The sequence below is a fragment of the Saimiri boliviensis genome, chromosome 10 (genome assembly GCF_048565385.1).
Source record: "Saimiri boliviensis isolate mSaiBol1 chromosome 10, mSaiBol1.pri, whole genome shotgun sequence".
Taxonomy (NCBI): Eukaryota; Metazoa; Chordata; class Mammalia; order Primates; family Cebidae; genus Saimiri; species Saimiri boliviensis.
This window is the reverse complement of record NC_133458.1, coordinates 72,401,218-72,420,912: the sequence shown is the minus strand read 5'-3', so window position 1 is coordinate 72,420,912 and position 19,695 is coordinate 72,401,218. Positions and strand designations below refer to the sequence as shown.

Genomic DNA, 19,695 nt, shown 5'->3' with positions numbered 1-19,695 from the left:
AGAACTCTCCACTTTAAATACACAGAATATACACTCTTATCAGTACCACATCATATCAACTTAGAAGTTTAAACGAAATGTTGGTTGGCTCCTTGTTTCTTATTCTCTTCCCTCATTTTCTTTTATGTTTCCATTATTAAGGACAATTACAGGCATACCCACATTTAGACTGCATTCTAGCCTGGGCAATAAAGCAATACCCCCATTCTCTCTCCCTCTTCCTCTTTCTCTTTCTTCCTTTTCTTTATTCTTCTTCTTATTCTTTTTTTCTTTCTCAAAAAAAAAATCACTTTCTCTTCATTTAGCATCAGAAAATTGTAAAAAAAAAAGAAAGAAAGAAAAAGACGAATGTTAAGAATAATTTAGACTTAGACATTTTCAAGTGCGAGGGATGGTAGATTAAAATGGTTTAAAACTTTTAAGATCTTTTTTTTTAACAGAAAAAAAAAATTTACTTGAGACAAACAGAATCATCTACTACAAAATACACTGCTAACTTGTTTTCCTACCTATAACTATTTCCTACCTAACTATTCAATCAATTACAGATATAATATGTAAGTGAAGGCATAGTTTTGACTACAAATGCTTCTCAATATTGTTGAGAGTTTCTTAGTCATTGAGAGTTAATCCTTGAGTTTGATTTTCTTTTTCATTCTACCGCTTTGCCTTCTGCACTTCTGCCTACATTTATGCATAAGAAAAAAATAATTCTGGGGTTTAATTGTCTGCCTCTCTGCACATTGGGATGGTTTGTTTCCTATCCTTTAAGAAAGTCCTTAAATAATAGCTCCACCATGTCTTAGCACTATGATCTTGGCCACATTACCAACCTCTCTGAGTCTCAGTTCCTCAGTATAAAGTGGATTTAATCGTACACAATACGTGTATTAGTGTTCTCATGTTGCTAATAAAGACACATACCTGAGACTAATTTATAAAGGAAGGAGGTTTAACTGACTCACAGTGCCACATAGCTGGGGAAGCCTCATAATAATGGCTGAAGGCAAATAAAGAGGAAAGTCATGTCTTAAATGGTGGCAGGCAAAAGAGCAGGCACAGGGGAACTCCCCTTTATAAAACCATCAGATCTTGTAAGATGTAGTCACTATCATGAGAACAGCACAAGAAAGACCTGCCACCATGACTTAATTACCTCCCACTGGGTCCCTCCCACAACATATGAGAATTATGGGAGCTACAATTCAAGATGAGATTTGGGTAGGGAAACAGTCAAACCATATCATTCTATCCCTGGCCCTTCTCAAATCTCATGTTGTCCCATTTCAAAACCAGTCATGCTTCCCAACAGTTCCCCAAAGTCTTAACTCATTTCAGCATTAATTCAAAAGTCCACAGTCCAAAGTCTCATCTGAGAAAAGGCAAGTTCCCTCCACCTACGAGCCTGTAAAATCAAAAGCAAGTTAGTTGCTTCCTAGCTACAGTGGAGGTACAGGCATTGGGTAAATACACTCATTCCAAATGGGAGAAATTGGCCAAAATGAAGCAGCTACAGGCCCCATGCAAGTTCAAAATCCTGCAGGACAGTCAAATCTTAAAGCTACAAAATGATCTCCTTTGACTCCATGTCTCACATTCAGGTCATGCTAATGCAAGAGGTGAGTTCCAGCGGTCTTGGCCAGTTCCATCCCTGTAGCTTTGCAGGGTACAGCCTTCCTCCTGGCTGCTTTCCCAGGGTAGTGCCAAGTATCTGTGGCTTTTCCAGGCTTATGGTACAAGCTGTCAGTGGGTCTATCACTCTGGGCTGTGGAGGAAAGTGGCCCTCTTCTCATAGCTCCACTAGGTAGTACCCCAGTAGAAACTCTCTGGGGGGGTTCCAACCACACATTTCCCTTCTGTACTGTTCTAGCAGATGTTCTCTATGAAGGCCACACTCCTATAGCAAACTTCTGCCTGGAAATCCAGGCATTTTCATACATCCTCTGAAATCTAGGTGGAGGTTCCCAAACCTCAATTCTTGACTTTTGTGCATCTGCAGGCCCAATAACACATGGAAGCTGCCCAGGCTTGGGGCTTGCACCTTCTGAAGCCATGGCCTAAGCTGTATCTTGGCCCCTTTTAGCCATGGAGTCTGCATTCAACAGGGAGCCTCTGGGCCCAGCCCATGAAACCATTTTTCCCTCCTAGGTCTCTAGGTCTGTGATGGGTGTGGCTGCCATGAAGGTTTCTGACATGTCCTGAAGACATTTTCCTGGTTTTGGCAATTAACATTTGGCTCCTCTTATGCACATTTCTGCAGCCAGCTTGAATTTCTCCCCAGAAAATGGGTTTTTTTTTTCTATTGCATCATCAGGCAGCACATTTTCCGAACTTTTATGCTCTGCCACCTCTTGAATGCTTTGCTGCTTAAAAATTTATTCTGCCAGATAACCCTAAATCATCTCTCTCAAGTTCAAAGTACCACAGTTCTCTAGGGCAGGGGCAAAATACCAGCAGTCTCTTTGCATAGCAAGAGAGACCTTTACTCCAGTTTCCAACAAGTTCCTCATCTCCATCTGAGACCACCTCAGCCTGGACTCTCATTGTTCATATCACTATCAGCATTTTGGTCAATGCCATTCAACAAGTCTCTAGGAAGTTCTGAACTTTCAGATCTTCCTGTCTTCTGAACCCTCCAAGTCTCTAGGAAGCTCCAAACTTTCCCACATTTTTCTGTCTTCTTCTGAGCCCTTCAAACTACTCCAACCTCTACCTGTTACCCAGTTCCAAAGTTGCTTCCACATTTTCAGGTATCTTTACAGCAGTGCCCTACTACCCTGTAACCAACTGTACTATATTAGTTTGTTCTCACACTGCTAATAAAGACCTGCCTAAGACTGGCTAATTTATATAGGAAAGAGGTTGAATTGACTCATAGTTCCACATGGCCAGGGAGGCCTCACAATTATGGCTGAAAATGAATGAAGAGCAAAGTCGTGTCTTAGATGGTGGCAAGCAAGAGTGCCTGTATAAGGGAACTCTCCTTTATAAAACCAACAGATCTTGTGAGACTTATTCACTCTCACCAGAACAGCATGGGAAAAACCCACCCCCATGATTCAGTTACCTCCCACCAAGTTCCTCCCGCAACATGTGGGAATTAGGGGAGCTATAATTCAGGATCAGATTTAGGTGGGGACAGAGCCAAACCATATCAATAGGGCTGTTGTGAGGAAGATTAAACAAGTAAATACACAAAATGGGTTTACCCTAGTGCCTAATACAAAGTAAACATTAAATATACATTATTATGAATTATTATTATAATTGGAGAGGGACTGTCTTCCTCATAAAGTGTTAAAAAGATATCAAGAAACGAAACACACACTTAGAGACTTTTAGGGGTTGACAAGGAGAATCACAGATATTTTAAAATATAAGTTCCTTACTTAATAATAGCTAACCTGTATTGATCACTTATTATATGCCAATTATGTGCCAGGCATTGGACTGTGCACATTATATACATAATCTCATTTAATCTTAACTGTAACTGCAAATAACTAAAATGTACTACAGAGAAATTAAGTAATTTCTCCAAACTCCCCTTTAGAAGAAATTGAGCCGCGATTTATAATACAAACTGGTCTGCAAATATACATTTATGGTATTATTTTCCAAAATTATTCCATGTGCCATGACCATTGAAACGTGAAGTTGCTCATTGCGCTATGTGCCATGACATTTAAAATGAGAAGTTATTGTCTATAACCATACCACCTTGAACATGCCCCATCTCATCTGAAATGAGAAGTTAATTTAAGTTTTAGCATTCCGGATTTCGTGAACCAGTAAAATGGAAGAAAGGGCAGGGGTGGTGGAACTTGACATAAGATTGGTGATTTTTAAATCAACAACCTTTTTTTAAATTGAATAAACACAGTTTTAGGGGTAAAAAAAATCACCAAATATTGCTGTTGATCTTTTTCTTTTGCTCAGGATTGATACAAACTTCATCATATATCAAATGAACTAAATAATAGCTCCAGGAACTAGAATTTGGGTTTTCCGACTCCTTGGCAAAAACTTTTTTTTTTTACATTCTTTAAAAAGTTAGTTTAATAAATTGCATATATTTATGGAGCACAACGTATTTTAAGATTCATGTACATTGTATAATGACTAAGTCACACTGATTAAGATATGCATTACCTGGCATAATTTTTTGTGGTAGTGAGATACTACTATTTTCATGAGATACTACTATGTTCCTCTAGGTTACCCACCACTTAAATGTAGTTCAAGTCTACGTAACTAACCTCCCTTTCTCTTATTTTATTTTATTTTTGTTTTAGCAGTCTTTTTTTGCCTTTAAACCTTTCCAGAATGGAACTGTCTGTAGTTATGTCAATGCTGCTTAACTTTAGGACAAGTGAAGGCTGATTAATCTATACAAATCAAAATAGTATTATAAAAATACATTTAAAAAATTACACTAATTGTAGTTCTCGTCCAAGTTTGTTCTACATTTAATTATTCCATTTTCTGTATTCCCACTCTATTTATTTCTCACATAATATTAAGATGGAGATTCAACTGGATTACTGTGTTACATTGTGATTTATCTGTTTACATGTCTCTGAGTAGACTATGTGCTCCTTGAGGAAAGGTACCTTGTCTATACATGTTTGATGTACAGCTCCTGGTAAGCAGTATGACCTAACGTTGAATATTATTACATAATATTCATCCATATACATCTCTATATTATATAGAGAGTTCCATGCAGTTCACTGTCTTCAAAATGATATTCAAACGCTATTCAAACAATTCTAAATGACATATTTTAAACACCATGAAATGTTACACAAATCCATTTTTAAATAGTATTATTGTATAATAAACTGTAAACTAGAGTTACTGCACACACACACACGCACCCACGCACGCCCCACAAATTCTACTTAACAAGCTATTTGCCACAAAGTAATTCCAAGACCTTATATACACTGCCTAATGGAAAAGTCTGGAGGTTGGAGCCAGGCAAAAATTCTGCATTTGGGTTGTCTAGCACTACCTGAGCGACTTCGGCTGCTTCTTTCTGAAACTGAACTTTCTGCTATGTGGAGACATTTAAAACCACGCTTAGGAAACTGGTTTAAGGACTAGGGGTAATAATGTTTGTGAAGGGCTGACGAACGTTAGCAACCACACTCTCTAGTCTCTCTGGAGTTCCTTCCTCGGTTGCAAACTAAGTCAAGGTTTTTTGTTTGTTTGTTTGTTTGTTTGACACATTATGAGTCTTTTATAGTCAGGAAAACTACACGAATCTCAACTTTGGCAATTCAGAGAGTCGGAATAACATAGTAGAGACAGAAAAAATTACCTCTGCAACTCGGAAAAAGCGCTAAAGCCGCAGGAAGCGCTGGGCCGACCTCCGGTATCCCAGCATTCCTCGCGCGACTCCCGTAGTTCTTTCCCCGAGTCTCTATGGTAGCGTCAGCCTCTGAGGCGGTAGCGACGGTGGCGTTTTCTTGAGTAAGCGTGAGAGTTTCAACTTTCCTGCTGATCTGAGAGGTATTGGGCGCGGAGGGTCGCGATGTCAGAGAAAAAGCAGCCGGTAGACTTAGGTCTCTTAGAGGAAGACGACGAGTTTGAAGAGTTCCCTGCCGAAGGTAACCTCTGGGCCCCGGCTTCTGTCCCGTAGGGACAGTGATTCAGGCCTCCGTGTGGAAGCGGCTTGGGCGCTCGGGCCGGCTCGGTGCACCGGCGGGAAGTTTGGACCCCCGGGGCGGGCAATGGAGGCGCTGAGGCTCACCCCTCAGTGGTGCCCTGGCTTCGGGTTTGGGGTGCCACGCTGGGACTCACTGGGGAGGCCCAGTGGCTTCGGCCTCCTCACTGGGAGGAGCCGCCCTGAGCCCAGACCCATGCCCCCATGTCTGGGATAGTTGGTGCCTTTACTGTCCCTCTGGGTTACCCACCACTTAAACGTAGTTCAAGTCTACATAACCTCCCTTTCTCTTATTTTTTTTTATTTTTGTTTTCGTCGTCTTTTTTTTTTTTTTTTTTTTTTTTTTTTTTGCTTTTAAATCTTTCCAGAATCGAATTGTCTGTAGTTACGCCGATGCTGCTTAACTTTAGGACGTTACAAGTGAAAGCTGATTAAGTAGGATAGGAGGATAAGATGTTGGGTGCTTAATACTCGTTATTGCCTTACTCCTGTTCCTCATCATTTTGATCACTTAACTGTGAACTAACTTAAAGCTTTATAAGACCCTAAAACTTGCCCGGTGTGGTGGCTCACGACTGTAATTCCAGCACTTTAGGAGGGCGAGGCAGGAAGATCACATGAGGACAGGAGTTCAAGACCAGCCTGGGCAACATAGCGAGACCCTGTCTCTACAAAAATAAAATATTTTTAAGAAGAACCTAAGTCTTATACATCTTTTTTTAGCTTAAAAACTAAAGGCCTTTAGTTTTTTCATTGTAGGTAATAGCAAATTGCTAGCATTTGAGTGGCTGCTGTTTTTAAGAACTTGTCTAAGTGCTTTACTTGTAATAGCATATTCCACTTTCATAAATACAGGAAGTAGGCCCTGGTATTGCCATTCTTCAGGTAAACTGAAGTGTGGAATGGTTAAGAGACGTTCCTGACGTCTCACAACTAGTTAGAAATATAGAACTGAAATTGGGACACCTGGCCTGATTGACACCAAAGCTCTTAACTTTAGCTGTACTGCTTCTTTTTGTGAGATCACTGTTGCCAGTTAGGTTTTCAAAATAGGCTGCTTTATTGGCTAATTGTTATGAGTAGATTTGTAAATATTTACCTTACAAGAAAAGGAGATTACTTTCCAAAGGTGGTAGAAAGAGAATTGTAGTTAATAGTGTCCACATCCTGTTGCATAAAATAATTACTGCTTCACTAAGATTGTCCCAAGTTGTATACCCTATCATGATCCTGTTGTGCATAAAACCACATAGCTGGAACATTTGTTCTATTTACTTATAGTGTACTTTTATTTTGTTTAGCAGAAGAGAACATTAGTGTACATGTTACACAAACTCATAAACCCAAAGCACATTTCTTTTCAGTTCTGGAATTTATTATGTGTTGTAGGCAGTCTTCGTTTTTTTGTTTTGGTAGTGGATTTATCTGTTCAGTCATGTTTTCTTTATGTCACTTATAAGTTGCTTCATAATCTGTCAACATAGAGCTATGTAGTAGAAAGCTGGCCGATTGCAGGTAGAATCTACTTCTGACTCTAACTTCGTACTTCAAATAGCATTCTTCATTATCGTATACAGATTGGAATGTTAGGCACTTATTTACATTATATAATCTATCACTATCACCTTGAGAAAATGGAGGCTTAGAGACAAAAAGAAAAAAAAAAAGAAACCACAATTTGCCATTATGTCCAAGCCAGAATCTGAAAGAGCTGAGTCCCTGATCCAAACTTTATCCCTAACATTTAGCAAAGTGCCTGACACATAGGTGGTCAATAAATGCTGGTTGAATGAATGAACCCGCATTTAAAATGAGTAGTTAGTTGAGAAATGACTGCTTAAAAACGATCTAGAGATAATTATATGCCTGATGCTACACTTGATTTTTTTCCAGCAACTTTAATCAGCTTTTGCAGAGTGTAGTTTGTTCTTGTTCTAAGTTTATGTTGTGAGCAGCAATTTTTCAAAGTGTCAGTAGTTATATAGCAGTGAAACAAAACAAAAACGTAAAAGGAAAAGCAAAGAAAATATTTTTTTTAAAGACAGGACTCACAACAGACTGCTTTATTAACCTTAAGTAATTCACCATTTATGGGTCTCCTTACAGAATATTTGTTGTCTTCGGGTATAAATGTGTAGAACCTAATTCATTCAGGAAACTTTCCATCTTAGAATGAGAAACATTGTTAATGCCTTTATTTTGTTCAACTTTCTCCTGTTCTCTGGTTTATGATTTGGATAAGTTTTTCTTAATTTGAATTAGTGAAAAAATCAGCCTGCAAGCTGAAACCACTCAATATTTACTCATGAAAATTGTTCTGATAAATAATAAAACCAAAAGAAAAACAAACTTGGAAAAATATCACCAAAGAATTGGTGATATTTTTTCTTTTCTGAGAATCTTACATTTCTGTCATGTTTTAGCCTTAGTCAAGGTTTAGAATCTGTTGTTACTCAAAACGTTATCTATGAAACAGCAGACTAGGCATTGCCTGGGATCAGATTGAAATCACAGCATCTCATCGTTCCTTAACCTAGACCTGCTTAATTAGCATGAGCTTTACGAAGATTCCTAAGAGGTTTGTTTGCACATTAAAGTTTGAAAATATTACTTTAAAACAGTGACCTATTTTGAATCTTTTGGTATTTGAGTTTTCACTTCAATTATTAATGCCCTGATTTACTTTCAAGTTCTTTCTGTACTTTGGAAAATTATTTTTCTTGTAAATATGTCATTGACAAATACACTAACAGATGCAAATTAAAATTGCTGTTGTTAAGGCAGCCTATGAACATCTCTGCAGTCTAAAAGAGATCTTACTTTCAAAGGCCTTGTTGAGTCTCAGTGCCCCAGAAAGTGGATTTTATCCACTGTCTTGGGTAACTTGGAGTATAGAGGTTGCCACATGAAAGTCATTATTGATGGTTCAACTAAATAGATTGTCCTTCTTTGGGGAGTGGTCTTGTTACATTTAATCTTGTATAAGAATCTGTTTAGTAGGATGTCCACTTAATCATTTTAAGGAAGGGGAATTTTTATTTTAAAAAGGAAACAAATGTAACATGTTTTCTTGGAGGCCTCATTGTTTCTCTCAATAGCCCTTCAGTGTAAATGTAACATCTGGAAGGAGTCTCTGAAGGTATAAATGCTCCTTTTATTTTACCCCCTTCTGTAGCCTGTGAATCTGCTACTTTGGCACTTCCTCACAATTTATTCCAATTGGTGGGTGTGTAATCTACTGGTTATTAAGCAGGAGCTGTTAAAAAATCATGTTTAGGATCTTTATGATATACAGTCTCCAACTTCTTGACTACTTAAACTGATTGTGAACAGCCTTTATTAGGAAGACATTCAGGGTCCTGGGTGTGATTGATTTTAATATGATTTTGGAAGCTTTGAAATGGTTGGAATTTTAGGACCAGAGAGCAACTTAAAAGTCTAGAGAAGATTTCATTTTTCAACTCAGACTTTTAGGTTGGTGGTAATAGAGTCAAAAATTGAAGTAGTCTATACTTTATTTAAAACTCTGACTACTTTTTCATATCAAATTATTGAAAGAGTTTTAAAAAATGTTTTTATTAGTTTCTCTGTCAATTAGATGTGGATGGGAGTAAAAGTGGGAAGAAAACAAGTGGTCCTTTAGATTTATTCTCTTTCCTATGCCATAATTGAGAGGTTTTTTTGTTGTTTTTGTTTTTTGTTTTTAAGCAAGAAGCTTTTTTAGAATATTTAGAATGAAATTGAGTTTGCCTGCAGCAGCAATAGCATTTGCAAGAGTGATATTATACTAAGTGTTCTATACTTTTTCTGTAGTAGGTAAAATTGCTAGATACTCTAGAAGAAATCAGGAGCAGAATACTATCCACCTCTCCACCCTGTGGCCCCTTGAGAAATTTTTGGATAAGACACTGTTATGGGATTCTGTTGAGGCAGACAACAGACTAGTGATCCCCTAATGCTGTCAGCATTCTGGAATAACTGAGGCACTATCACTTGTGCCTTAAAAAGTATGACATCTTACAGTGGTTCTCAATCAAGGGAGTGAATTTGGATGTTACATTCACTTGATAGGTAGTAGTGTAGAAAAAACTACCAGCATTTAGTGGGCAGAGGTCAATGATATTAAATTTGTGCCTGCATACAGAAGAACTGCCCTGCGAAAAGTGCTATTGAGAAATATTTATGTGAACATCACATGCCAACAGGACTAAATATTCAATGGGAGAGTTCTTTAGAATCTTAAATGTAGAAGATAGATGTGACCGGTATTGGTACCATCACACATCATGCTAGTCAGTTTACCTAGTGCCAAAAAGGGCTTTTGCTGTTTTGCATTATTAAATGTAATGTAGTGGACATGACCATCAGACATTTAAATTAGTTACATGGTGGTAACAAGAAATGGAAAACTCATGTTACTAAAAATTTTTAAGAAAAAATATGTAATCTATATAGTGATTGGCAGAGCACCTGTTGAAGGTCCATTTTTGATAATTATATGCAAGAAGAAAGTTTTCGAACCCCAGGATAGAATAAGCTTGATGAATCTAGGATTAGGCCCAGGTTGAAATCCAACATACATAAACTTTCAGCTTGTCACCTCATGCTATTTTTATAGTACATTACATAGGACAATTGTATACATAACTGCTTATAGTAAAAATTTAAACTTATGAGAGTATAAATTAAAAAGTAAAAACAATTTCCTTCTACCATTCCCCAAAAAAGTTTTTTATATCCCAGTGGTAACCCACATTAAATATTTTTTTCTTTAGTATACTTCCAGAATGTATATATAAATTGCACTTGTTTGTATATATCCTTTAATTACACACACACAAGACATACTATAGATACTATTTCCTTCTACTTGATTTTTATTATTTAATGTAGCTCTGGCACATTTTCTCATTGATATAAAAATCTACCTCATGTTCTTGTGTGCATCTTGAATACTCTATTTAACTAGTCCCTTCTTGATAGCTATTACGGGGTTTTTATTTTTTTGCTTCTTTTATGTGTGTGTGTGTGTGTGTGTGTGTGTGTGTGTATGTGTGTATTTTTTTTTTTTTTTTTTTAAGAGACAGGGTCTTGCTCTGGTGCTGTCACGCAGGCTGGAGTGCAGTGGTGCTGTCACAGATTATTGCAGTCTTGAACTCCTGCGATTGAGTGATCCTCTGTCTCAGCCTCCCTAGTAGCTGGGATTACAGGCATGTGCCGCCTCACCTGACTAATTTGTTTTTTCAAAGTTTTTGTAGAGATGTGGTCTCACTATGTTGTCCAGACCGGTACTGAACTCATGGCCTCAGCAGTCTTCCCACCACAGTCTTCCAAAGTGCTGGGATTATAGCTGGCCTTTTTTTTTAAAAAAAAAAATGGAATATGCTGCAGTGAATAACCTTATAGCTTTAGGGTTATTTTTGTTGCTTGGGGTTTTTTTGTTTCTTTGTTTTTCTGTTACAAATAGTGAATATGTTTATGTCTTTGTTTTCCTGTGTGTGCTAATCTATAAGATAAACTTCTAGAGAGAAAATTGCCAAATCAAAATGGCAGACTCATCTTTATTTTTTGTAATAAAATTTTTATTTTAAAATAATCTCAAACTTACAGAATAGTTGAAAGTACAGTACAAACGTTTTTCTCTAAACCATTTGAGAATAAGTTGCCAACTTGATGGCCATTACTCTTGAGTATTTTAATGTGTATTTCCTATAAGGACAGTCACATGACAACCATAAAAATCAGGAAATTAATACATATGATGTATTAATGCCTGATGCCTTATCATAGGTTGTGCATTCCAAATCTGAAATCCTCCAGAATCTCTAGCTTTCTGAGTGCCAATGTGAGATTTCAGGTTTGGGAATTTGGGATGCTAAATTGTAAATATATAATGCAAATATTCCAAAATTCAAAAAAATACAAAATTTGAAACACTAATGGTCTCAAGCATTTTGAATAAGGGATACTCAGCCTGTATGATCTAACCCACAGATCCCTTTCAGCTGTCTCCCATTATCTCATTAGAGTCTTAATATAAAGTTATTACATTCTCTTGTCATGTCTCTTTAGTCTTCCTTAGTCTAGAACATTTCCTCATTTCGTCTTTAACTTTCATGATGTTGATACTTTAGAAGACTTCAGGCCAGATATTTTATAGAATGTTCCTTAACTTTGCCTATTTCCTCATGATTAAAGTCTACATTGTAGTCTTGGTGCTCTGTTCTTGTGACATCCTTTTAGATGGAACATTATTCTCACTTGTTTCATTATTGAGGATGTTCACTTTGATCACTCTATTAAGGAGGTGTTTGTTAGGCTTTTCCATTGTTAGGCTGCTAATTTTCCCTTTGTATTAGGCATTTTGGGGGGAGGAACTTTGAAACTGTAAATACAGTATTCCAGTGATCATGAAACTTGTAATTTGTTCATTTTTTAAAAAAACATATAGCAGTGTGGACTCATGGATTCTGATGAGCAGGTTATAATTTGTAACTATTTGTATTCTCAGATTGTCCCATATTTGAATATGCAGAACCCTTTCAAGCTGTCTTCTGTGTCCTTTTGTCATGTCTCCATTATTCTTTGTGCATTTCCTAGCATTTTGGTACAAAGTGTGTTCCAAACTAATTGTATACCTAGAATCAGCCGTTTCTTCAATGTGATTTCTTTTTAGTGGGGAATGGTATTTAGAAGCCAAGATCTTTACCCTGGTTATGTTTATTGCTTTTGGGATATTCCTGCTCCCAGAACCTCTAAGTGGCAGGAGCTAGGGATGTACGTGTGTGTGTGTGTGTGTAAGTAAAACCATGGGTTCACACAGATGTCTCCAATTGCAGTTCAACACCACTGGGTTCATTCTTATTTTTTCCCTTTCTGCATTTGATACTTCCTTCTCCAATAGTGAGAAACTTGGCTTCCATTATCTTATTTATATTGTCTATTTGTTCATCACCCTTCCTAACCAGTGTTTTCTGCCCCCAAAACATGCCCTTCTTGCCCTACCTGGGCTCCACATTTTATGCTAGGCTACCCTCCCCACCTTTAGTGTGGGTGACTTCTTCATTCTGTCCAGGCTCTGACACACCAGCCATACCATGGTGCCCCTCTACAGGAATGCCCTCCTTGCTCTGCTTGGGCTTAGACATCTCATCTTAGACCAGGTGTGTCTTAAATTTTGACAGGTATCCTCAAATTGCCTTTGAGAAGGATTATGACATTTATGTTTCCATCTACAGTTCACCTTTTCCCTCATAAGCTTGCTACATTAAATAGTAAACATGTTCATCATAGCTGACCTCATGAATGAGAAGTAAAATTATATCATTTTGATTTGGATTTTTTTTTAAGTGAGATTAACCATTATGTCTCTGAGCTTTTACCGTCTTAATCCTCAGTTTCATTATCTGTAATTTATGGCTAATAATATTTATTAGAGTCATGAAAGGATTACATTATTGTATTCATTGGCCTGGGCTACCCTAACAAAATACCATAGACTGAGTGGCTTAAACATCAGAGATTTATATTCTCACCCATTCTGGAGGCTGGGGAGTCCAAGATTAAAGCATAGGTCGATACAGTTCTTGGTGAAGCCACTCTTCTTTCCTTGCACACGGCTACCTTTATGCTATGTTCTCTTGTGGCCAGTGAAAGAGTGTATGCTGTCTGGTATCTCTTCTTATAAAGGCACTAATCCCATCGTGAGAGCACTAATCCCACCCTCAAGAGCTCATTCAATCCTGATTACCTCCTGAATACCATCATATTGAGGATGAGGGCTTCAACAGAAGAATTTGGGTAGGGGGACAGGGATACAAGGATTTAGTTCAGAACAATGATAGATATGTAAAAGTACATGACAGAGTCTGGCACAACGTTGGTATTCAGTAAACATTAGTCTCCTCTCTTCTCGCTCCTCTAATATACTTAGGAGTTTGAATTTTGGATGATGTTTAATATTTATTTAGAATTTGAGCTATTTCTGACATGTATTTAGTAATTTTGAATATATTCAAAATTATCAAATAACTCACAAATTCAGCAAGCTAAATAAGCTTGTTGAATTTGTGAGTTATTTGATAATTGGTTTATTTCAGAGTATTAGAAACTTGTAAATTAAAAAAAAAATGCCATTAAATGTTTTTCCACAAGTACGTAAACAGTCGTGTGGTTCTTCATAGAAAGACACACAGAGTAATAACATAGATTGTTTAGGGGTACATACAGATTGGAATGAAAAATCCCCAAATCAAGATGGTTGGTAAGAGTTGTGAACCAGTATATTAAACACTGAAAAACTATTTGAAAGTTAGCTATTTCATTGGTTCTATGGAGTGAGCAAGCAGTAAAGCAGTTGTGGCTTAAGTAGTGTTTAATGTTGTTACTTGGTTGTTAAACATTACTCATTGAAAGATGTGATGAACTGTGAAAACACTGAGAGGAAAATAAAAGTTTCAAAAACTGTGTAGTTGATCCTTTAACAACATGGCTTGAAGTGCGAGGGTCCATATATACACAGATTTTTTTCAACCAAGCAGGAAAAGGAAATAAAATATTTGTGGGATATGAAACCCGCCTGTTCAGTGGGCTAACTACCACTTGGCTGACCGTGGGATCTGAGTATGCATAGATTTGGGTATACTTGGGCTGTCCTGGAACAGGTACCCTGAGTATACTGAGGGACAACTGTACTCTTCTTCAGAAGTATTTAAAATTTATCAAATATCCTTTATTCTTTGGTTGTGTACTCTATTGTACATGTAATGTTTGGTAGAAATTGTATTGTTTATATTCTAAGACATGTTTCTCTGCTTACCTCCCTCATCCCATAACTTGCCTTTCCAATGATTAACATGTGATGAAAGATTATTCATTTGACATGTATTTGCCGAGTGTTTCCTATAAATCTGGTACTGAAAAGCACAGAGAGAATGATATCAGCTGCCATTTATTAGTACTAAGTTCTTTGCATACATAGTGTCATTGAATGTTCATAGCTCTTTGAGGTATAGGTTTTATAACTAGAGATCAGCAAAATTAAATAATTCATCCAAGTTCACAGTTAACTAGAGGCTGTCCTGGGACAAATTTGACTCCTATAGATATTTGTCTTTGAACTTAGTAGTACTTGTCAAGGGAGAGAGGCATCAGTGGTTTTAACACCAAGCAGGAATGCTTTATCCTGAGGTGGGACTCCAAGCCCTTTTCTCCCTACCCCCAATTAAACCAGAGCAACATTGATTTTGTTTCTCTTACCCAGGCGTCCCCAAACTACGGCCCCCGCGGGCCACATGCGGCCCCCTGAGGCTATTTATCCAGCACCCCCACCGCACTTCAGGAAGGGGCACTACTTTCATTGGTGGTCAGTGAGAGGAGCCCAGTATGTGGCGGCCCTCCAACCATCTAAGGGACAGTGAACTGGCCCCCTGTGTAAAAAGTTTGGGGACGCCTGCTCTTACCTGTTGGGCTTCTGGGTAAGATGTAATTTGGTTTCCTTCAACTGATAGTAAAGTGCAACAGCAGTTCAAAAGAAACATTACTTCCAGTTATGTACAATGTGAGGTAGTAACATTTGAACAGTGCTTTCAAAATAAATGAGGAAAGGGGTTTTCAAAAGAAGGGAAAAGATGTAGATGCTTTTGATGTGAAAAATAAGTGTGCATGTGTATTGTATTTGCTTGTGAAATAGTAGTTGCAAGTGCAGGTAGTTTGGGGCCTAAGCATGGAAAGCTTTAAGCTGCTGACCAGTTTGGACTTAATCCTTAAGTAGATGAGAAGTGATTTTTAAAATGTTTTGATCTGTGTGAGTTTCCTTTAGGCAACAGGCTGAAACATTAATCCAACAGAATTAATTTGAAAGATAGAAAGACTAGAATCAGGGAGGAGGATTAGCAAATTGTCAAAATAACTCAGGTGAGGACTAGGGACTTTAAATAAAGTATTATTAGGAATGAAGTAAAGAGGAGGCAGAAGTGATGAAGCATTGGCAGCTAGTTTGATATGGGGTGTTGAGAATAAGAAGAAATCTGGGGTTGTGATTTTGCCCTTGTGTGTCTAAGAATATGCATGGTGGAGCTGAGATTGGATACCCTAGACTCAGTAATATGAAGGGTAGATCAGAATGAGGGAACCAAGATGAGATGAATCTAGGGCATGAGGGCTTGGAAAAGATGAGAGTAATGGCTTTTGTGAATTTTATGGAATTAAAAATAAAACCATAAATCTACCAGGTTCAGGAGGCCAAAGAAAAAATAAATTTTAAAAAATTTATGTTGGAGAGGATGTGGAGAAATTGGAACGGTTTTATACTATTTGTGGGAGTGTAAATTACTTTAACCATTGTGTGGAAGACAGTGTGGCGATTCCTCAAGGATCTAGAACCAGAAATACTATTTGTCCCAGTAGTCCCATTACTGGATATGTGCCCAAAGGATTATAAATCATTCTGCTATAAAGACACATGCACATGTATGTTTATTTCAGCACTATTTACAATAGCAAAGACTTGGAACCAACCCAAATTCCCATCAATGACAGACTGAATAAAGAAAATGTGGCACATACACACCACGGAATACCATATATGCAGCCATAAAAAGGAATACGTTCATGTCCTTTGCAGGGACATGATGAAGCTGGAAACCATTATTCTCAGCAAACTAAACACAGGAACAGAAAGTCAAACACTCCTTGTTCTGATAAGTGGGAGTTGAACAGTGAGAACATATGGCCACAGAGGGGAATATCACACACTGGAGTCTGTTGGGGAGTGGGGGAAGTAGAGGGATAGCATTAGGAGAAATATCTAATGCATGCGAGGTTTAAAACCTAGATGACGGGTTGATGGATGCAGGAAATCACCATGGCACATGTATACCTATGTAACCTACATGTTCTGCACATGTGTCCCAGAAATTAAAATACTAAAAAATCAAAAATCAACGAAGAGAACCAACAAAACGGATCCATTCTGCTTGACTTACATTTTTTTTTATTGTTGGTGAAGATAATTGGGTTTGGATTTCCTTTTTAAAAAACTTAAGTATAGTTATCAATGATTATGAAGTTATTTTGAGCCTTTGTTTCAGACTCTTTGACACAAATAACTGAAACCTCACCAGTAGCCCAGTAATAAAAACATTGTTTATGACTTGATTTTTTTTGAAATTCTCTACTAACAGTTTTGGTCCTTGTTAGACAAAATAAAGTGGTGCAGTGCTAGGTATTAATTTCTTAGTCACTGACTAGAACATCTATCTGCAGGGTGTAGGTGTGTTTGCATCATGATGACCTACAGAAATGAAACTTTGAAAAAAAAAATTTGTTTCCTACACCCTGAACAGGAACACATGTGAATTATCTTAGAATCACTAGATATGGTGTGGCTTCATTATCATACTTATGGGTATAATGATGCTGTTTGTAAGTATTGCTTTTCTCTTTTACACACACCTATGATGGTGAATGTTAAATTTAGTGTTTTTCTTTTCATGTAATATTCTGTATATACTTGCATATTTTATATTTGAAGAAACTTGGTTGGAGATTAGGTTGTTTATATTCAGAATACCTTTATTGTTATGGAATAAGAATTTGATGCTCTTGAAAATTGGTGTAGAATAGAAAATTTGTAACCTTCTTTAGTATGAGTGGAATTTCCTTTTTACTTTTCTTAAAAATGCTGTATCATGCCTTTCAGAAAATTGAAAATGTATGGTGAAGTGTAGGGGAAATTAAGTAGTAAAATAATTTTCTAAGTTGAGAGAAAATTCTTTTTGTACTTAAATGTCAAGGTGATACTTAGATGAAGTATATGTGAAATCTTGGGTAACTCAGATTTTTGAAATTTCAAACTCGTCACAGATGTAATTCTCAACTAGCCAATATGAAGAAAGCCAAATTTGGGACAAGGTATAAAATAATTTAGAATTGCTAGAAGCTTACATATTAGGCATCTATTATTGGTTGTTTCCAATTCTGACTTTTTAAAATGTAGGTTGTTGTTTTTTTTTTTTAATATATAGGCATACACATTGAAGTAAATACGGCTGTGATTATTTACATGAATAATCACAGTTCTGGCAATGCATTTAGTGTTTAAGGTAAAGTGTGTGCTTTATAAGGCCATCTACATATTGAAGGATAGCATTAGACATGAGGTATCATGTCAGGTATCAGGTATTACAGGTATCATTGGTTTTATTTTGTCCTTTTAAAAAAAAACTATTTCTGAAGTTAACGCTTTAAAACTGAGTGATTAAAATTGCATGGTGATCAGTGCAGTGTTATAACTGAAAATTAAAACACAATTCAGAGATCCAAGAAGATGTCAGCTAAATCCAGTTATGGCTTTTTCATATTACACATTGACTGAGTAAAGTTTTATATGTATTGTAACTTACACATATTGTAACATTTTTGTATAGTATAGAGAATTTATAAGTACTATAAATACTGTTTTGGGCGTTATACTCTATCACATAAGCTTTTAACGTAATATAGTTAAGTACATAATCCTAGTTAATAAACTTTAAAAACCCATCTAGAACATTATAGATTCTGGTTTGTCAGTGTTAGCACTATTTTTCTTACTAGTGCTTGTTAATTTTTAACTGCTTAATAAGTTGTAATAGAAAAGAGGTTATTTCTCAGATTCCTCATCTATGATAACTGGAAGGATGGTGTGCTATTACATAGACATCAGTGCTGCTTACTGCTTAGGATAATGGTATTAAGGCTACAGAATTTATCCAGATTGATCAGATGATTAACGAAGAATTTGGCCAACTCTTTCATGCTTGTTTACTCAGTAGTGTCATGATTATGTAGTAAGAAATACAGAGCTATTGTCATGAATCTTTTCATATATGTTCTACCTAAAATGTTGCTCACAGTACTCTTTTTTCCCCCTCTTCATGAGCCAGTTCCTTTTTCCTGGGTCTTTATTCCTTTCCTTTCCTTTCCTTTCTCTGCCATTAAAATAGCATGAGATGGTTGTTAGAGAAGGGAGAGATGCTTTATCCTTGTGCTAAATGATCACAGAGTTTAACGTGAGAAACGAAAAAACATTGCACCATTCGTAATAAATATTTTTCCCCTCTCTACGTTAAAAGAATTAAAGTCAACTCGAAGAGATCACTTAATAACTATTGAAATCAAGAATTGATAACTACTGCAAACTCAAGAATTGAGAGAACTAGACAGCATAAACAGATTTAAGGAAGATACCATTTTTCATGGATATGATATTAGCTGTTTTTGAATTGTGAGTGTTCATAAGCGAGCTTTTCGAAGTTTTTGTAATTGTGGAAATGTGTGAGAAATATTTAGACAGCATCTGTTTCTATTTTTAGACTGGGCTGGCTTAGATGAAGATGAAGATGCACATGTCTGGGAGGATAATTGGGATGATGACAATGTGGAGGATGACTTCTCTAATCAGTTACGGTAAGTTTTAAGCCAGATTTTTCTTGTAGCTCAGTATTAATTATAAGCATGGAATACGTAATTTACATAGATAATTAATTTCTTAAAAACTACTTAATCTTTGAAATAGGATTTTTGAATTATGTAAAGTAAGACATACTGTCTTCATCTCCTGTGATTCCAAACATGAGCACTTTGTGTAATTGCATATCATACAACTTTTGTTCTTTCTAGTCCTTTTACAAAGGTAGTAGAATAGAAACATATTTGCTATTTCTTACCCTTGGGGATTTAATTCTGTCAATGTTAATTTTCTACCAATATCAAATAGCTCAGCAGAAATTAGAGTCATACAGTGCTGGCACCTTGGTGATTCTCAAACTGGAATGGAGATTGAGGTTGTGAGAATGTACTATGTCATATTCATATATAAATCTGCCTGATTTCATTTATTTATAACATAAAATTAACCATTTTAAAGTGGTCAGTTCAGTGGCTTCTAGTATATCCTCAATGTTGTGCAACCATCATCTCTATTTAGTTCCAGTATTTTCAGCGTTTCAAAAGGAAACACAGTACCTGTTAAGCAGTCATTC

General features: G+C 36.7%; 1 non-coding gene across 2 annotated transcripts in view; it reads left to right on the top strand.

The window, feature by feature from the left end:
* Positions 1 to 5,402: 5,402 nt before the first annotated feature.
* Positions 5,403 to 19,695, top strand: part of LOC101052283 (SEM1 26S proteasome subunit) — a 258,040-nt gene continuing 243,747 nt past the window's right edge. For both annotated transcript variants that reach the window (XR_012512125.1, XR_012512126.1), the window contains exons 1-2: positions 5,403 to 5,615; positions 19,027 to 19,120. This is a non-coding gene — a transcript (SEM1 26S proteasome subunit). The remainder of the gene's footprint in view (positions 5,616 to 19,026; positions 19,121 to 19,695) is intronic.